Genomic DNA, 12,680 nt, shown 5'->3' with positions numbered 1-12,680 from the left:
TGAAAATGGATGGGTTTTCTTCGTCTCGCTGCACTGAGTCCATAGGGACTGAAATCATCTCAATCGGAGGTCGGATGGGGGAGATATCACGACGGGAAGAAATGGGAATTTCGGAACTTCCGCCGGTGATTGCGGCTGATTCCGGCGGAGTTGGAGGGCGTGCCGCATGTCGTTGAACTCAGCTCGTCGAGATCTTTCTATTGACACCGGTGGTGTCAAAAATGGAGGTCGGAATCTTAACTTGAGTATTTGGCCATTGATGGTTTGTGTGAGAGAGAACGTGAGAGGAGAGAGAGAATGAGCGAGAATAAGAGAAAGAAAGTGTAAGAACCCTAAAAATTTCACTATATAAAGTATCTGATTAAGGCAAGATTACGTGCCTGATCTTATCCTCAATTATTTCCTCTAAACAGATTAAATTTATATTGATTAGAGGTAATTAGTTTAGCTTACGTAAGTTAATCTACTACTTACAGTCCAATATTAATTTCTGAATAATTCAATATTGTTTTATATTCTTACTCGCGTAATATTTCAAATTGTTTCAAGTCTTAAAATTAATTTTAGACTGAACAAATTCTAAATTTTAATTTTCTGTATTCTATCCCGAGAATGACGTTTCTGACAGTGTCAACTCCCGAGCTCATATTGTACCCATCTACTATAGGTATTTATCTTGCGACTTTAACCTAACTGTCTAGCAATTAAGGATTTTTTTCTTCTTTTAAAATGCCAGTGCGTTTTTTTTTTTATACGCCGCTAACATCGTGCCGTGCTTAGAGATTCTTGAAATTAAGATTCTCAAACTATACTTGTACTGAAAATTATTCCGCCTTAAAATACGGCGAGAATTTATCGATCGAATTTACTTGATCGAAACATGAACTTAACATGAAATTTGCTATAGAATTTAGGAATACATATATTAATTCCATAAATCCTCCATTCACAATATAACATAATATTTTCTAAGAAAATCCTTGGCTTAAAAATACATGAATTGTATTATTTAAGGTCTGGAATTTTCTCAGTCATTACATACCCTCAACTAGAGCTGGAGGTGATAGTCATAAGTTCCTCTCCAGAAGTGTCACCTGATAGAGAATCCCCTCTAAACGTGTCTTTGGAGTTGTGCACTCAGCGTTCATTCCATCAGCAACCTGCCACTTTAGAGCAAACTGTTTCCATGCCCATAACCTTTAAGGAATCTTATCCAGCCGAAATTCCTGATTGGTATTTCCCCAGTGACCTTTTTGAATATTATGATTTTCTCGTCACCGATGAAGTCTTGGCCATGTTCCCAGACCCAAGGTATTATCTCTTCTAAGCACCCTCCGCTCTGACGGACTGTCTTGTTCCATCAACCGATAAGTCCTCCGGAGATGGTGGCCCAAATCGCGAATCTGTTGCCGTAGTTTTCCATCCCGGAGATAAAGATCATGAGATGATCCATGTTTTGACAACATCAATGGTTCATGTGGTCCATCAAAGCCCAAAGTTCAAGTCATTATTTGACAAGCTTGGCCTTGGCCCGCAGGCTCTTTTGGCTGCTATAGAGGCTTTGCTCAAGGTTTCTGCAGAGCAAGGACCATGTTGCTACTCCAATGAAGCCTTCGCCACCAGAGTATTCCTCCAAAGCACCAATTACATTTCCTTCACCGATGAAGATATGGAGGATCTATACCGTGGACCCAAGCCGCACTCGAGAAACTCCTTTGGGTTGTGGTTTGGTGGGCCATGAGTGATCACATAGGCCTATTTATCCTTAATTTGACCCAATTTGAAACCCACTTGGAGACTTTTCAGAATTAGTCAAATTAAGCATGAATAGGTGATGGAGGATTCAACCTAAGAAAGCCTTCTCCTTGTGTTTGGACACCTAAAATTCTTTATTTCACCCCTTGAAAGGCCCAAAACCCAAGCCTGATTCTTCATAAAGTTTCTCCAACCTAAAAGCCTGAGAAATCTAATAGTTTTGATTCATTTGGAGGCTTTTCTAGCAATCAAACATGCCTCTCGGAGCATTCCCCATGTCAGGCATGCTTTCCCAGCACTTCTCTGTATAAGGTTGTCCATTCTGATCATTTGTACGAATTTGGAGCAATCTGTGGTCAGAGTAAGTATAATGGCTGCTTGGTCATTCTCGTACAAACAATCTCCGACGAAGGTCTAACACACGATCAGAGCCCAAAAAAGGAAAGTCTTTAGAGCACTTGATTGAGTCGAATAATCTTGGAGATTTTAGGTTTGAAGTCACTTCACATTAGCTCAAAATTCGGAACTTGGCCTTCAAGTATTTCCACTTCTAAGGTGTCATTTTGCCTCCTCTGACAAGGTAGCTGGGATTTTGCTCCAAATGGAATTACTTGTGTCTTACTTCGTCAGAACGCCGCCGAAGCAAATTTCCATAAACTTTTCATCCCATTTCCGGTGAGTCTCTTTGTCCAAATCGAAAAGCTATCTGACTCCTTTCCTCCAAATGAGAATGCTCCGTCAGCCCGTCACTGTTTCTTCCATTCGAGAATCTTCCTTTCCATTTCTGGACCATCTCTCTGTCAAACTAAGAAAAGCCCCTAATAGCCTTCCTTCAAATGAAAATGAGTATTCAAACCTCCCATCTCATCCTATAAACACTCCCTTACCTTCTTCATTTCAACGACAAGAGACTAACACACCTACACTTCAGAAAGCACATCATAGTGTTGAAACTCTCCCTTTGAGTGCTTTCTTCAAGTGTTTTGCTACAAAGACTTGGAGTCTTCTTCAAGTTCTTGAGGAACCTCATAGCTTCTAAATGTTGACCTCCTTAGAAACTCCTCAAGAACACTTTTAAATCCTCTTCCAACACCACCTGAGAGTGTCCTGAGGGTTATCTCCGTACTTTTCCAAAAGTATTCAAGTCTCCAACCTCGGAGTCACTCTCGTCTACCATTGGAGGGAGTGCTCCAAATAGTCCCCACGCTCTCAGAACAACCTGCATTCTCTTTCGGAGCTCTTTAATCAGACTCCTCCATATCACGTTTCTCCATCAGCGCCCCATCCACTAGCGAAGCTACATACTCAAAGCCTCCAAAGCAGCCTGCAAACTGCTTTTGGAGACCTTCTCCATCAAAAAGCTTTATCCACCTCTCGAGTCACCTCCTCCATTAATTACGTGATCCCTCGTCCCTCCATTCTTCATCCGCGAAGTTCTTCATTATTATTTTTGTTGGATTTTCTAACATTTTTGCAGGAGTATTTTCGTGATTTTGGCAACAAAGATGGTCCTAGAACATGTGTTCTTCAGCCTAATTTGGGCCTAGGTGAACCACACTACCGTCGGAGGTCCTACCGTCGTCATTTATTTCGAAGGCCCGGTAAGTGTTTTAGCCACGTTGGAAACGCCACCAACGAGTCAAATACTTACACGTGCATACCCCCGCCACGTCATATCTTTCGGATCTAACAGACCCCAACAAAAGGTTTCTCCTTTTTTTTATATTTAATAAAATAACAAAATGCTTATATTATCGTTGACATAACTTTAATGACCATATAAAACTGTAACTAGCTTCAGGGATCTGATATATAAATCATAGTTTGTGTTACAGATCAAATAACTCTAGTGTTACTGAATTTTGTCATGGCAAATTTTATATAACCTTTTAAAATTCGATACTTAACGCAATACAATACGCTTGCAGTTACACTTTTCCTCTCGGTACTTGATATGATTTTGTGGCCCAATTTCTCCTGAGAAATGCAAATTTTACTCATGTTTATAATTAACTTCCACAGAATGATGAGATCGGTAGGTCAGTAGTGAAGCATCCTTATCCACACAGACAATGAAAATTCATTGGCAACCAAAATTATCTAGTGAAATAAAGTGCCACTCAATAATAATTTTCAACTACACAATACTTTTGTATATAATTATATATGTGTGTGACATATAGGTCACATTAGTTATACAGATTACTATTAAGATAGACACAGGATATTAAGGGCCATAAATAAAGTCCAATTACAAAGATAAATGAGCTTATCTGTGGGACCAGAAAAAATAAACTACCGGTAGTTATCTACTTTTAACCATCAAATTTGTATTAAGAAACTATCTATTATATATATTTTTTCAATCTGATGTGATTTTGATCAGATCTAATGATTATAAACTGACACTATTAATAGAATATTCCTACCAGAGAAACTCTTATCATTGGAGATTAGCTACCAAAAAAAATATGTATAAGATCAATTAAACATCTATATTCCTGAAAAAAAACACATGAAAAAAAAAAATCTCAGAAGATGAAATTAAAAAAATAAATAAATGAGAAATATATTCCATAACATGAAGAGGTTGCCAATTAACACCAACATAGTCTGTTACTATAGAAAACATGGCACTGGAAAATAACCGGTTTCATTTGTAAACTCAAATGAAACAGTCAAGGAAAAACATGTACTGGGTATTCACAAACAGAATCAAAAGGAGTGTATGAACTGGCCTGCATAAAATCTCCCATGTTGAATACTAGAGCTCTAGAAATAGGGATCACATTGACCCATTGATTTTCATGGAGGCCTTGAAGTCCATCCAATTGGCGTTGTAAAACCACTGTGATAAAAGAAGTATCAATGTGTTCGGCTGCACCAAAAGTCAGATTTGGCTGAGGGCAAACTGGGTAGTATTGGCCTACAAAATAAAAAGTCCTTCCGCACATCCAATATCTTTCAAGTAATTTGGATTCAAATAAGAGCTTCTGACATCAACTCAAACAGTGTAACCCCCAATCTTGTCACCTTTTCTGAATAATCCATCGTTAAATCTCTGCAAGTTAATCAAATTTTATTTATGCATGACATTTTTTTTTAACAAGGGGTGCTTCCGCGGTAGAGTCTCTTACCAGTAGTTACCTGTTTCTGACTATTGGATATAGTTAAAATCATATTAAACTGAAAATTTATGCAGAATAAACAATTCTCGATTAAGATCGAGGGTTAGAAACAGAAAACTACCAGAGTTGTTTTGTTTTTTTTTTTCAACACTCGTAGAAATCTCCTTAAAACACCCTCATCTGGGTAATTAATTAAACAAATGTATTTTAGTTAGTATCTGCAAACTTGTGGAAAATCTTGAGTACTTTGGTGGACTTGGTGTGATAGAACAAGACAGAGTCTCTCCAGCTAGCTCCCTTAGATTTGGAAACAATCAAAATTTGTGTTATACGTGATCCGTTTCGATACATCTCGCGAATAGAAGTTCTTCCTTATCTGAGGATCTTGCTCATGAAATCCACGCACCCCACGAATTACCTCCTCCAATGTGGTTGAGGGAATTCCATGGTTGAAAACCTGAAAGAAACCCCACTTCTCGCAATCTTCTCCGACTTCCTTGATTATTTCGTCTCGCTTCTTTGGCCAATCGTTGATTCGTTCCAAGTTTATGATTGGAACAAAGAAAACAGAATTCGCAGAAGCTGAGATATCGGCATGCTTGCTTTCATCATGTATGAAGATCTGTGTATTTTGGTCTCACCAGCTTCTACAAGTCCCTTTACACCAGGTTTTGATTCATCAAACGCCTCTAGTTTGATTTTTCTGTCACGTTGATTTCTTCCTGAGTTTTAGTTGAGCTTGTGATCAACATGATACAGAATATTGTGATAGTCCTCTCTTAGAGAAACTTGTGAAGGAGAAGATAGAGCCTAGAGGTGTGAAACAGCATAAAAAAAAACTACAACCACTTCTTTGTCTGTAATTGTAACTTGAGATAAAAAATTCTAGTCTACCCAATTAGTGTATTGGCCCACATCATTATACATAGTTGACATAATTGACACATTCTTCTAAAGTTGTTTCTCTGTAGACTGGGGGATTTTCTCCCAACAGTAACTCCTTGATTGGTCCCTAGATTTTGGGAGCTCCCTCTTGTTGAAAATGTGTCCTAAAAAACGTTGCCACATAAGTTCTTGGCTCCGCATTCTTCCCGAGGACTCTGTGATATAAAAGCAAAGAAAATGCAGGAATTCAGCTAAGGTCCACTTTGGTATTGCTTTTGAGCAACCCAAAAACAATTCTTGACAAATTTTAGCTCAGAAATATATTCGGTAAAAAAAATATAAAAAATAAAAAATAGTTTCGTGTGCACGTGTTTGATGAGAAACATCGTTAACATACTCGGAACTTTTAGTATGAAAATGGAAGACGGGCTAGTTATTTGAGATGCATAAACCTTTTAGTATCTTTGTACCAAATTTAGCAGCCTTCACCTTCTCTAGAGCAGAATATGAATTGCATCAAGCAGACTGCAGAGATACTATATATATGTCTATATATATATAAACATGAATCCCTTAACCAGAGAAAAATATGTAAAAGAAGACACAAGGTTTAGGAAGTACACAAATTATGAGAGTCCAACTTCTCAGGAAGGATCTATATTACAAAACAGAGCCAATTTACTGTTGTCTGCATGATCCAAAGTTGATATCAAATTAATGTCACACAAACTTTATAGCTTGAAATATTCTAATGCAGAGATCCCATTGAACCCCTTCGTATAGTAATGCTCAACAAAGTCCTTCACGGTGATATTAACTCCTTAATAGGCCCGTATATTCTTGCGGTACTTTCTGGTTGAAGATGTGTTCTGAAAAAGCTCGCCACCGAAATTCTTGGGCCTACACTTTGCGCCAATACTCTGTGACTTACGCTTATGAACTTGTCATTCGAGATTAGCTGCTCAAAAAGAGAAGTAGCGTAAAAAGAATAATAACATAATTACAAGAGCCGTTGTACAAGGAAAACATAATTATATGATAGTACAAGGCCAACACACTTTGATGTAATAAACTGTAATAGTAAGGTGACTGAAACAATTTAATGTGCTATGACAAATTTTCACTTCTATCTTTAATGTTTATTAGTCTAGTTTATGCAAATATCAAAGACTTGCCTGTAGTAAGTCCCCAACATTTATGACTAGAGCTCGGGCTTAGGCGTGACACTGGTCTTGATGCAGAACTTGGAGACCACCAAGTTGGTCTTGCAAGAGCACAGTGATGATGCTACTATCTGTATGCTCGCCGATGCCTATTGTGAGTTCTGGTTCGGGGCATGGCGGGTAGTAATGGCCAACCGAAAAATGTCCCTCGGCTCAACCAATGTCTTTGAGGAAGTTGGGGTCTAGTCTGAGTGATTCTGAGATCAATTGGAACAGAGTAAACCCTAGAGCAAGTATTTTTTCCGTTGTTGGTACCAGTTATGTCTTTTTTACTAAATTTGTTGTTAATTTTGTTGTAACAAATTTAAGAAACATGTGAAATAGAAAAAGACAAGCAATTTGGTATTACGGTTCGGTAATCACCTACTCCGCGATACCAAATTGCCTGTGTCTATTTCTATTTCACGTGTTTCTTAAATTTGTTGCAACAAATTTAACAACAAACTTAGTACAAAAGACATAACCGGTACCAATAATTGGTATCAGAGCAGGTCACTAACGTGTATTTTGGTGAGATCCTAGTGTACCGGTTTTGCAAGCAATGGCTTTCATTCTCATTCTAATAAGTTTGTGGTAGTCATGAAGGGGGAGACACCATTGAAGAAGATGATGCACCATTATATCTAGAATCCGTTGCTTGTTATGTCGCAACAGGTCCAACAACAGATAGCATTGGATACGTGAAGAAGGTTCCCATATTTTTACAGAGTTTTGTCAAAAAGGGGGAGAATAGTTTATGCAGACTTTGATTTTGTGTTAGTTTAGGAAGAGTTTTAGTTTGATTGTGTTTATTTGAAACAGTTTCTTTTGTTTATTTATAATGTGATATTTTGCCAAAACAATATTCAAGGGAGAAATTGTTGGAATTTTTTATTGGTATTATTTTACAAATTGAAGGATTTGATTTTGGGTTTGATTTGGAGAATAATTTGCAGCTTTGATATAATTCTTGGAGATTGATATGCTGTGGAGTAAGTTGTTACCGATACGTGATACCAACTTTCATGTGTCTTTTTCTTATTTAATGTGTTTCTTATATTTATTGCAATAAATTTAACAACAAAATAGGTAAAAATACTCAAACCGGTAACAACATCCGTGTATTCCAGTATTATCTCCCTGCAAATTAGTGTAATTTGTATAAGACAAAAGAATCACGTATACGAAACATTGGTAACGGTTTCTACGACAATTTCCAGATAGCGTTATTCATCTTCAGAATATTATTGTTCATCCTCATAGTGTGCAGGTCAAGAATTCACACAGAAATTCATCATGAGATAGGTTTATTACTTTCATCTCACCTTCACGGAAATTTTTTACATTCATAATCCCAACAGATTTTGAGTTTTGCCTATATTGATTTTCCTTCCTTTTTTTTGTTTTTTTTTTGTTTTTTGTTTTTTTTGTTTTCCCAGCTTCTTCAGCATGAAAAAAAAGTAGCAACATATGAAATTGCACACACATCTCACCAATAATGGAGCAGATATCGTTGACCAATTTCAACTACAAGTAACCCAAAACTTTCAAAAGCTAGTTGCTTGGCTGACTTACGTGTCCCTTTATTTTTATCCCCTCTTATATATGTTGAACACCGTGTCAGTTTAAATATCTTAATTAATACGACATTGTTATGAAAATTAAGAAGAAAAACTTTAGAGAGAGAAATTAGAGAGAAAGAGTTTCATTAATTTTGTAAATGTATATAAAATAAAGAATCTTTCTATTTATAGAAAAAATTTTGGCACTATTCAGTGAATGCTGCTGTCAATGATTTAGCCTTGAGTTTTTTCAAACGGAGGGTGAATGGGTGGAAGGGCACTATTTTGGACGGTGTATTTCTCTATCAGCGTTGTGTTGCTCACATTGTTAACCTCATTGTAAATGAAGGACAAAAGGAGATGCATAACTCAATAACAACAATTCAAAATGTTGTTAAGTATGTAAAATCTTCTCCTGCGAGGTTACAAAAGTTTAAAGATTGTGTGGAGCCAGAGAAAGTTGAATATAAAGGGATGATGGTTTTTAGATGTCCCAACTAGGTGGAACTCAATATACATGATGTTAAATGTTACTATTAAGTTCCAAAAGGCTTTTGATAGATACGAAGAGGATGATGAAAAGTACCTAGGATACTTTTTGGAAGAAGATGGTGGGAAGAGAAAAGTGGGACCACCAATTAAGGAAGATTGGGCAAATGCCAAGGTTTTTGTTCAATTTCTTAAGACTTTTTATGAAGTCATTTTGAAATTTAGTGCATCACAACATGTCACTTCCAACACTTCTTTCCATGAGATTTGTTCCATTCAAAGACAGTTGAGTGAGTTATGAGAAAGTAGTGATTGCGTGTTGTCAACCATGGCTTTTGGGATGAGAAGAAAGTTTGAAAAATATTAGGGCAATGGAGAAAATATTAACTGTATGTTGTTTATTATTGTTGTACTTGACCCTAGATATAAAAGGGACTATCTTCGGTACTGCTTTAGCATTGTTTATGATGCTACCACCACCTCAAAGTTGTGCAAAAAAGTGGATGAAACATTGTCTAGTTTGATGTCCTTTTATGGCGAAGGGGTAGACAATGAAAAAATGGAGAAATGGCTACAAATACTCCCAAAGAACGACCTGTTCAAGCGGTCAATAAGTTGTTAAGTCAATTCTTATAGCAACGAAGGGATAATATGGAGAAAAATGACCTGAGCAAGTATCTAGCTGATGAGAATGTGAACCCTTTAACCCCTGATTTTGATATTTTAGAATGGTGGAAAGATAATAGTAAGAAGTTCAAGGTTTTGTCTCAAATTGCCCGTGATATACTTGCTGTCCAAGTCTCCACAGTGGCTTCCGAGTCAGCTTTTAGTATTGGTGGTCGCATTCTGGATCCATTTAGGAACTCTTTGAATCCTAAGATGGTGGAGGCCCTTGTCTATACTCAAAATTGGTTGAAGTCTACACATGATTCTATGCAAGTAAGAGACTATTTGGATGACTTGGAGACTTATGAAAATTTAGGTAAGACAATTTTTATGTACCGTTATACGTAAATGTTAATGTTATACTTATTTCTATCATATGAGGTCTAAAGTATCCAAGTAATTACTTAATCTATTTTCATTTCTTTTGTAGATAACTCAACTTCATGTCTATGAGTGTGGACTAATAATGATGGTTGCCGTTGATTTGAATTTTGATTAAATTTATGTTTGCTTTATGTTTGATGCTCGATGGATTACTTTGCTTCATGTTTAATGTTGGATTGAACTTTGAATTGACAATTGTTTGATGATGGACTGATTAGTATTATTCCTATTTGATGATGAACTTTGAATGTTGAAGTTAATTTTCAAAATTTATGTTGTTTAGATATATTTAAGTTTGGCAGCATGAACACGACCACCCAACCCACCCCGGCCGCCCCAACCTAACCCAAACATCATTAGGTTGTGAAATTTTTTTAACATTGTTGGGGCTGAATATGTGTAACCCGCACCCTTTGGGGCGGAGGAAGAAAAAACCCTACCCCGCACCAACCCAACCCATGAACAGCCTTACTATTCACGGTTACTATTTGCACAGTACTTACTATTTTTACAGTGAGATTCTGACGTGAACATTAACTTTGACAAACTTGCATAGTAACTTTGACTGAGGTGGACAACTACTATTCAGAACACACCTCCTTAGATGTCCACCATTCATGATGCCTCATTAAAAACCTTACTAGGACAGTGGGATAAAAATCATAACAAAAGAAAAAAGAATACATCATTTATCTATATGTGTTTATGTTATCTCGTTAAAAACCTTATCAAGAAAACTCAGTGGGATAAAATCATAATAAGGAAAAAAGAGTATAACCACTTAAATTCGCCCTCAAGTTTACATGTATAGGTATTCTTCATAAATCTTACAGATGACGCGTTTCGATACTGTGCATATGTTTTCTAAATGTTGTAGTGGGAAGTGTCTTTGTGAAAAGATCTTATGTATTGTCACTTGATCAAATGTATTGAATATCAATATCCTTATTTTTTTCGAGTTCTTGGGAGTATGAGAAGAACTTTAGGGATATGTGTTTCGTTACGTCACTTTTGATTTAACCTTCCTTTATTTGAGCGACACATGCTGCATTGTCTTCAAATAATATTGTTGGATCTTTATTGATAGATAGTCCACAAGTTTTTTAGATATGTTGAATTATAGATCTCAACCATACACATTCTCAACTTGCTTCATGGAGTGCAATAACTTTAACATGATTTGAAAAAGTGGCAACAAGCATGTTACGTAGCAAAAACTCACGTCCAAAAAACCGAGCAAAAGAGTGTTTAGGGTAGCTTGTGCTGTAACGTCTCCGGTACTGGCCAAAACCATTTTTTGTAGTTGCAATGGAATATGAAATTGAGTTTTGTTTTGTTTTGGTTTATTTATTTATTTAAATAAGAGATAGATGGATAACAAATAACAATGTACACTTGTGAATTGGTAGCAAAAGCCGTCCAAATGCGATATACGTCACTACAACTACTAGTGAAATCTTGGTGTGCTGATGGCTCAGTTTTTGGGGAAATTGTAGTGCGTAGCCTATTTTAGCTACCCATACAAATTATTAAAATGGACCGGCATTAATTTTAGTTGAAATTCAGTCTATTTACAATAAAAAAAAAATTTATTCCGTTTTTATCCTCAAAATTGTAGAGTGTTGTTTTCACAATTTAAATCATAACTCAAATTTTTTTGAAAAAAAAATATTATAATAAAAAAATTAAATTTAAATTTATTAAAAAAATATTTTAATAAAAAAATTTAAATTGTAAAACGAAAAAGGCCATAGTTTTTTCGGTCCACTCAAATCTGTGCTCCATTGCAGCAACAAGTAGGAGTTGCTGTTGGAGAATTTTTGGGTTTTTTGCCCTTTTTTAGATAATACTTGCTTTGTACTCGCGCGTTGCGGTGAGCAATAATTTTGTATTTGTGATTGTATGTGTATATTTGTAGAATAAGTGACAACATAAAGATGCCTATAATAGTAAAAAATATGAAATTTACAATGTTGCGCATTATCCTGTACAAAATAAATTAATAGGATGACAACTTTGAATAAGCCAAATTTATCAACGAATAATGCATGAATGGAGAACTTCATGTTGATGTCTTTTATTCCTGGTTTCTTCCTTTAAAAGTGGGCGAACAAATTAAAGCTCTGCCATATCAAATGCTAACCAAATAGAGTTTATGAAAGAGCAGTTATGAAAACATCAGTAAAACAATAAATCAATAAATAAGCAAAGAAAGAGGAGTTAAGAAAACATCAGTAAAACAATAAATCAATAAATAAGCAAAGAAAAAGGAGAGAAATATGTAATAAAATTGATTGTATGTAAAGATAATAGTATTTGGTATGTAGCAATTCTGGCTCAGTTATGCAGCAACTCTAAGAATTTTTTATGAATAGGTTACGATGAAATATGTGAGTTTATGTGCACAGAAATGATAGGAGAAGGTAAGGCTGAGAACAAATAAAGACCTAATATATTAAGGGCAAGAGTGCAGTGCCAGAGCACAGGAGAGCAAAAAGGTTAAAGACATGCACAGAGCAAAGCAAAATAGAGAAAAAGCAAAGGAAAAGAAAGGAGGAGAAGGCGCATAACTTGAATATTTAGCACATGGAAGGAATGCATCCAGTACG

At 36.1% G+C, this 12,680-nt stretch overlaps 1 pseudogene; it reads right to left on the bottom strand.

The window, feature by feature from the left end:
• Positions 1-1,980: 1,980 nt before the first annotated feature.
• Positions 1,981-7,228, bottom strand: LOC112091021 (annotated as a pseudogene).
• Positions 7,229-12,680: the final 5,452 nt, after the last annotated feature.

The sequence above is a fragment of the Morus notabilis genome, unplaced genomic scaffold (assembly GCF_000414095.1).
Source record: "Morus notabilis unplaced genomic scaffold, ASM41409v2 Scaffold147, whole genome shotgun sequence".
NCBI classification, from domain to species: Eukaryota; Viridiplantae; Streptophyta; class Magnoliopsida; order Rosales; family Moraceae; genus Morus; species Morus notabilis.
This window is presented reverse-complemented; position numbering and strand designations above follow the sequence as displayed.